Source organism: Alligator sinensis, unplaced genomic scaffold, assembly GCF_000455745.1.
Source record: "Alligator sinensis unplaced genomic scaffold, ASM45574v1 scaffold671_1, whole genome shotgun sequence".
Lineage (NCBI taxonomy): Eukaryota > Metazoa > Chordata > Crocodylia > Alligatoridae > Alligator > Alligator sinensis.
The window spans coordinates 504,827-512,686 of NW_005842851.1; the positions used below are offsets into that span (position 1 = coordinate 504,827).

The 7,860-nt window shown below is 40.3% G+C and overlaps 1 long non-coding RNA gene across 1 annotated transcript in view; it reads right to left on the reverse strand.

The window, feature by feature from the left end:
• LOC112547980 overlaps positions 1–2,093 on the reverse strand; it is a 15,811-nt gene extending 13,718 nt beyond the window's left edge. The window contains exons 1-2 of the long non-coding RNA XR_003091783.1: positions 1,973–2,093; positions 1,193–1,247 (exon numbers count right to left, since the gene is read on the reverse strand). This is a non-coding gene — a long non-coding RNA (uncharacterized LOC112547980). The remainder of the gene's footprint in view (positions 1–1,192; positions 1,248–1,972) is intronic.
• Positions 2,094–7,860: the final 5,767 nt, after the last annotated feature.

The following is a 7,860-nucleotide window of genomic DNA, read 5'->3' on the forward strand; positions in this document are numbered from 1 at the left end:
GAAAATTTGTTCCACCAGCTTCAAGACCAGTGTGACAATGAATTTGGGCAAATGTTTTTGCTTGTGTATTTTCCCTGGTCCATTGCACTTTTCTCTACTCCCATTTCTCTGTCTACTCTACTCCTGATAACTGTCTCGAACATAGATGCATGTGTGCATGAGTTTTAAAGATCCGAGCACAGTGGTATCTTTTTGAGATCACTGAGTGCTCCTAGAAAAGGAATATATTAGAACACAATATTTTAAAATGGCATGTGACCCTTCCTGGAATATAGCCATTTGAAAAAAATTAAAATCATTTAATGATTTAAGATCATTCTCTTCCTAAGGAATGATATTTTTAATTCTTCTTCTTCACAGATGAAATCATGATCATAAATAAAACCCAGAAAACATGGTGATTATGAGAGATTTTCCAGAGATTTTCAGGGTAAAATGTGTACCTCTGCAACACTATTTTGTACTCACTTTATGAAGCCAACTTCAAGGAAAAGAAGCAGCCTCATGGGGTTGCTAGTGGTTTTTGTGTAAAGCTGAATCCTTATTGGAAATGTTTAAGAAAAGAACTATGAAAAATGAATGCTATGGTAATAAATGTTTTGTTTGTTCATACTTGTGGTTAATGGAGGAGATGCATGCTGTAGTATTAATGTTGGGAAGTTCTATCTAACATTTTAGCAACAAACCTAATAACTTTAGTTGACCAGGATCTTAAAAGGGCCTGAATTTCACTAGGTACTGAAAACCCAATTTCTGATCCTTTAAGGGATCTCAAGTTGGGTACTGAAAAGCTGAAAAGCACCTTTGGGAAACTGTCCAAGACAGAATACATATCTGATTCCAGGGGTCTTGAACTTGCTCCCAGGAGCAAACAGAATAGTAAAAATAGTAATGATGATAAATAAAAGTATGCTTCTATACATAATATAGTTCAGATGTTAAAAAAAAAAAAAACCTCCTATAAAGATTAGGTACAAAAGCAGGCATCAAAAGGAAAAAAAAATATCTCATTACATAAAGCATCCAAAAGCTGTTTAAAACTTTTGTAAACTGCAGAAACATAGAATATAAGTATGACTCTAGTATTTTAAAATTGCTCTGAATGCTGAATGTTCAAACTCCAAAATTGCTTTTAATGAAATCTCTGTTCCCACTCTACTACAAAAGATGCTATATGACGACAATTGCCTACCTCTTCCATTTCAGATGCAAAGTTGTTCTAGGTTATTCATTCTTTGTTCAGCTTCCTGTATACAAAAGTGAAGTTTATTTTGAATGAAAGAAAAAAAAATACATTTCATTTTTATATATGCTCCACGACAGTCAAAAACACATAGATCCTGTTTTTTCTGCTTTGACAAGAATCTGTTTACCATCGTATAGGATTAGAGGCCAGCAGGAAGCTGTACTGATTTCTAGGTGGATCTATACCCATCAGAAAGCTGGCCTGGCTGAGTAACCCGGGGGCTATTCTTATTTTTACTAGCATGCACAGGTCTTGAAAAAACTGGGCATTGAGCATACTGCACCCCAGCCACACTGCCTTTCCATACAAACAAGCTCACCATGACAGATCCAACTGTGGTTGTGACATTGTACCAGCTGAAATTCGCTCTAGCTGTATCCACTGGGACATTGTACAGTTTAATTGAACAAATCTGTCTAAATGAATATACAACAAATCAAGGGGACGTGATGATTGGAAATATTAGCAAATTTGAATGCGCACCATGCTTACTGGCATTGTTCCAAATTGGTTGGAGAAGTTGATTTAAGGAAACAAATGTGAAATTTTCAAGCATCTGTTTCGACTGATGACAGATGATGCCAATGAAATGAGCAAAAAACTGAAAGAATTGTGTAAAAAGCTAAGGAAGATAGATTTAAATACCTGGAATATGGGTATAATAATAAGTTTAAATATCATATATATCATGTTCTTGTATAGAAATACAGTGCTTGATTATCTGACCTGGCTGTGTTCAGTAGAAGTGGACTAGGATGGAAAGCAGACCTTACAGCAAAAGTGAAGTTTCCATGAAGTAAGCTGGTCTCTACCATAAGCTAGGGTAACTTCGGAGGTGCTCTAATTTACTCCCACCAACTTTCACTTCTTATGTTGGATGCTGCATAGGAAGAGTGGGTAGAAATGCTTCAATGTGTCTATATTGCACAAGGCATCTTTGTATGTAAGGGAATGTTCATAAGGTCATCTCAAACTCATGTTGGCAAAACCATTGAAAGGCCATGGAGGCATACCAAAGTGAAGCTTGTCTTTGTTTCTGTAAGCACTCGTATTCAGCTGTCACCACTCCGGGGATAATTTTTCTCAGCCCTTTTTTTGGGACACAAGTGAAACCACCTCTGCAAGATAGTAAAAGCAAAAACATATGAAATATAAATACTAACAAGTGAACTAACCAATATATTAAGTACTGGCTGTAAAGGACAATTAACAATAAGAAATTAAATGATCTTAGTCTGAGGTCCAGATGAGTGAGATGAGAAGGAAGGCAGGCACTGATATAGGTATCACAACTTTTCTTATCGCCAGTAACAGTGAAGACATCAATAGTGTGTGTAGGCCTGATACTACTAGAAAAGCCAAACTGCCCCCCTATTGCCAGCTTAGCTAACACCCTTAGATTTCTAGTAATACTTTTCAAAAGATCAAGACAACATAAACACGTACTTGTCTACTATCCATAAATAGTAGACTATCCCAGAGTTGCCTACTATCCATAAATTTATAGATAGTCCACAAAAAAACAGCCTAAAACACTTGCTTGTGATGTCTGTAACACAATTCGTCGTCTCTAAAACCAAAGAAGTCCTGAACTCAATTTCAAGATCTATCATCAGAATGAAGCTAGATACAATTGTTGATGGGCAGAGAGTTGAATCCCTGCAGTGAATTACCTGGCCCATGGAGGTTTCTGTAGCTCTTTTTCCCCTCCTGCTCTAGCCAAGTGCTGCTGCTGCATATCCTGGCCATCAAGTGCCTGTAAGACTGTTCAATAGTCACCCCAAAGGTACGCAAGGCTGTGCAGTCCTGGGCCAGTCAGTATATCCAGAACACAGCTGAAGGGCCAGGAGTGTGGTGAAGTACTGGGTTAGGGTCCATGCTGGGACAATGGTGTTGTGGCTGGTGGGGTAAGGTTGAAGGTGGGCTGCAGGCAGTATGGTATGGGATACATCCATGGGCATCATATTGTGGGATAAGTAGGTACATCGAAGTACAGCTGGGCCAGCATAAGCAATTACATTACAGCAAAATCAAGTAAAAAAAAACCCAGGACATGAACATGCTCTCCAGTGTTCATGCTGGGTCCCTAAAAAGGGGGCGATGCAAAGGCTATGCAGTAATACATGCAAGAGTTTAGCAGGACAATATGCAGTATGGTAAAAAAGAAAGTAAAAGAAATGTCACCTAGTGGCTGTACGAACTATGCTGGAATGAATGGGTGCCTGTAGACATCCAGGGACACATCTCCAAAGCACTGTAATTACAACGTGTCAGAGCAGACTCGATTAATCAAGTGTGCTGGAGTCGAGTGTACTAAGTAGTGCTCTTCAGCAGCCTCCATGTCTTGTGTATTCAGTGTCCCTGAGCTCTAAAATGCCAGTGGGGGTGCTTTAACTAATGCTTGTCGAACAAGCTTCAGTTAAAGTGCTCTGCTGTTATTTTGAAGGGTGGGACACTGAATACATAAGATGCTGTGGGCACTTTAATTAGAGCAGCCTTCAGAGTCACTCTAATTAAAAGTGCCCTCCCCTCCTGCTCACCCACAGAGCACATGTATAGACACCCAGTCATTACAAACCTATGTTGAACTATGCTCTCGCAGCAGAATTTAAGCATGTGTCCAATGCTGCACTAATATTTACCTTGGAGTAGATGGCTGGAGCAGGCATGTAATACTTCATTGCAGGCACCCTTGTAATGGTCTTCTGACAGTATAGCCAAATCCCCTGAGATCTAAGATTGTGAGAAAAAGTTTTATTTTCACTTAATCTGTGCAATACAAAGACAGTAACTGTGGCAGCACTCTGTGGCAGTCCTTAACCGAACTAGCTGTCTCCACATGCCTGGTTGGATTTGGATGCCATGAGCACATAATTTGGACCATCAATAGAAAAGTTTTAAATACAAACCTGCCAGCATCTGAAAGTTTTGTAAGTTTCTTGTGAGTAATGTGCTTCAGAGAGATTGTTGTACAGGTTCACACTGGCAGCTTGAATGCAGAACAATTGGGGAAATGCTCCCTGCCACTCTCAACCACTTGACTTAAAAGTTTGGGTGTGTTCAATATTACATTTAATTTCCTCAGAATGCCATGTTGCATCAGAGAAGTTATAATTTAGATAGTAATGCCTTTTACAAAAACCCCAGGATTATATGTCCTATGATGCATCCATAGCCATATGACTTCTAGTGCAACAGGCAGCTCAGCTGGTTCATGTTGCAAAACAAAATTATTCGGGTCAGTTCAACCAAAACATTCCAATTGGGGTCAAATTTGTTCATCTGTGTTTCAACACATGACACCCCTGAAACTTAAATTTTATTCTTAGTTTTTAAATTTAATTTTTTTTTGTCTGACAAAAAAACCCCTGAAAACTTAATTTTTTTCCACAGAAACTTATGTCTTTTTGAAATGTACTTCCTATCAAATAGCCTTCCCATGGAAAATCCCTGATCAGCTTTACACTATAAAAAGCAGAAGGAATGTAATCATTTAGGATTCCTGTACACAGGTGGGGAGGCTGCTCTGATGCGCTACAATTACAGTGCATTGGAGCAGATTCAGTTAATCAATTGAGTCTGCTGGAGCATGTTAATTAGCATGCTCCAGCCAGCCTCCACATCTAGTATATCAGTGATCCTCTGCTTCAAAATGGTGGCAGGGTGCTTTAACTAAAGCTCATTTGACGAGCTTTAGTTGAAGCCCCCCCACCACCATTCTGAAGTGCAGGGATGCTGATACACGAGACACTTCAGGCACTTTAATTAGAGCCATTTGGAGCTGCTCTAATTAAAGCACCCCCTCCCTCCCTCCCTCCCTCCCACCACCCCTGGAGCATGTATACACATGCCCTTACTCTTCATTAAAAAAGGGACAGAAAAAGGAAAGAACCAGATGCTGGTCACATCACTTTATAGATAAGAACCTTTCACAAGTGTCTTCAGCAATGCCTCACAGTGAAGGTTGACTGTCTTTCATGATTGCCTTTTCTTTGGGTCCCAAGATGGCTGATGAGGCCAATCCAGGAGCAATAGACTCTGCTGCAACTCAGACATGTGTTTCTGTGTAGGGTAGGTGGTTCTGGAGTCTTCATTTGATCTGAGACATGCTGCTTCTGCTGCTCCTACTTTTCCATCTCTTGCTGTCATCATAACATTTCAAAGTGCTGAGACCTTTGCAGCAAACTCTTCCTCCATTTGCAGGGGTCCTGGGTGATAGTCTCCATTAGTTGATGTTGATATTACTTTTTTTTCAAGTTGGCCTTGGGGACATCCTTGAAACGCTTTCTCTACCCTCCTTTTAAGTGTATGTTGTGACTGAGCTGGGAGAATAAAACTTGCTTCAGAAGTTTGGAGTCAGATATCTGGATGATGTGGTTAGCCCAGTGAAGTTGATGTCAGATGACATCATCTGACATCTATTTCAAAAGCGTATTATCTTTCTGGGCAACTACAAACAAATAGAAAGAATAAACATAACATTTTAAAGTACAGCTCCTAGACAGATCCTTAAAATGCTGCACCTCATTTTATATATACATATATCCAAGGACATAGTTTCCAATTTTCATCTAATCTTTGGGGGTATTTTTTCTTGGTCATAACTACAGTCTACATAAAATCTGTTGCAAATGCATATACAAAACAGAGTTTTCACTATTCTTGCATTTCTGTTTGGACTAAGGTCAGGATAATTGACATATTAGATTGTTTGTTCCCCCATATTCTATATTATTCATTATACTATACCCTTCTAGCTCCTTAAAGAAAACAGTATGAAGATAAAACTAGTACAGGAGACAACCTCATTTTCTGTTTTTTATTTATTACATTTTTATAGTAAATACATCCCCACATTTTCTGCAAAGATTAAATCAAATCCCAGTAGGCCCTGTTGGCAGTAGGATTTTAAAAGTGCAAACAAACCAGGGTATTAGTGCAAGGCAACAGCTCCTATTTTAAATATCATGTCTCACAAGAAGACCCTATGCATCTCTCATCACCCTTCATGTGTTGCCTTAACTTTTTGCCATAAATTGACTTATTTACTGTCCAGAAGAAATTAACATTATAGAGGAGAAAAATGAATAGAAGAGTGGTGGTCAATGTTTTTAATAGGCATTCTACAAGTTCAGCCTCAATCCTCTCAGGGTGCTGCTCTGATCCCCACCTCCCAGAGGTATACCTGACAGTTTGCATCATGGGGCACTGGAAAGGAGATACAGGGGCTCGAGCCGTCTGCCACACAAAGGAGAGAAGACATGGCTGCAGGAGAGATGTCATCGCCAAGAGCCAAGTTAACCCTTCCTTAGATTCACAGCCACAACACTTTTATTTGAAAAACAAAGATCCAAAGCCCTGAATTTGGCAGCAGCTGCAGGGACAGGGGAGGATTTTCCTGCCTCTTCATGGTGACTCTGGACACCTCCTTTCACAGCAACATCTGCTCTCACTCCACTCCCTGTGACTGGAGGCTGAAGCATCCCTGCCTTCATCCTGGCATCTCTCTTCAATGCACGTCCAGGGCTTGCATGTCATGCACAGCAGCTGTCCATGTCACTTGTGACTAATGTGCACCAGGCTGGCCACCTCAATATAGAAATAAAAGGGGGACATGTAAACAGGCTGATAAATTTCCAAGAAAACCTTTTCAGCATTTCATTAAAATAAATGAATAAATATCATTTTCATTATGAGGAATAAAATTCTGTTACCACTACTTTGCTAATCCAGAATCTAGCCATCAAGCAGTTTGTTGTTAGATTTTTTGGATATGCTCATATCAGAAACACAAAGCAAAAACACACATGCACGTATTATGCAAAGTGATGTTTGAAAAGTGATTACCATGCTTGTAGAAACTATTGAAACCAAAATATAAATAATAAAAAAATAAGAATAAGCTAAGGCCAGGCTGTCCAACTTCTGAGTAGCCAGGGGCTGTAGGTTGCCTGGCCACTCATTTCATGGGCCACATATGCCTAGGGCTGCATGCTGTGAGGGTCACATGCCATGGCATGGTGCCATGCAGGCATCCAACACCACTCACCACATGACAGGCACCTCTCCATTAGAGTGTGCTCGTGGCCCCACACATTGTCATGTGGCAACTCCTCACTACACAATACTATGCTTTCACACTGCATAAAGTCCCCCTGCTTCACACTCCCTCAGCTACTCTGTGCTTGGCTGTCCCATCCCCAGGAGTGAAGACAAGAAGTGGAAGCTAGAAGAAGGAGGGGAGCTTGGAAGATTTCAAGGTGGCAGCAGCTGGAGTGCTGTGGGAAGCAGTGTCTGAACTGGGAACCCGTGGCCAACATCTGAACCCTCTATAGGTTGCTAGCTGGAAAGCTTTGAGCTAAGGCTATCAGTTTAACAGGCTAGACTTGGAGTGAGGAAGCCTGTAGTATCTATACACAACATAATACAATGCCACACAGGAGAAGTACAGCTTGTATTTGCAATGAGTTGAACATGGGCTAATAATTCATATTTCCTGGCTGAGTTAACCAGCCCAAGTGAAGCATGGCTATTTTGATTTGGTTACCTTCCTTCTGGTTCTGGAGCTAGCATGTGCATAGCAAGCATGGATTTCTCTGCACTGAACTGTTTTG